The sequence below is a fragment of the Physeter macrocephalus genome, chromosome 18, assembly GCF_002837175.3.
Source record: "Physeter macrocephalus isolate SW-GA chromosome 18, ASM283717v5, whole genome shotgun sequence".
Classification (NCBI taxonomy): domain Eukaryota; kingdom Metazoa; phylum Chordata; class Mammalia; order Artiodactyla; family Physeteridae; genus Physeter; species Physeter macrocephalus.
The window spans coordinates 11,827,781-11,828,268 of NC_041231.1; positions in this window are offsets into that span (position 1 = coordinate 11,827,781).

Here is a 488-nt window from a genome sequence, read left to right on the forward strand (position 1 = left end):
ATCCAGCTGTGCCTGAAGCTATGCCTACCCTGGGACTTTCAAGTATATAATCTGAATCCCTTTTAGGCTTAAGTCAGTTTGAGTTGGAGGTTCTGTGGCTGGAAACGGAAATAGTCCCACTAGAATATGAAAACCCACCTTTTAGTCTTGCCTCTTATGCCAACTCCCAGAAACCCCACCTGACGACATACCCAGCTCTCCTGACAAAAATGGTGGCCAACAGGGCCTGGGACTGTCCCACAAGACAAACACAAAGGCCAATAAGAGAACTGCTGAATAATGATTTTTTAAAAGTGAGACTATCACAGGGAGAAAGGAGGGCTGTGCTCAGTCAACATAGGGAGGTGTTGTGACTCTCAGGCCCTTGGCACCTGTGCTTGCATGGGCCCCTTCCTCCACTAAAAGAAACGTCAAAAATTATATCTCGGGCTTCCCTGGTGGCGCAGTGGTTGAGAGTCCGCCTGCCGATGCAGGGGACGCGGGTTCGT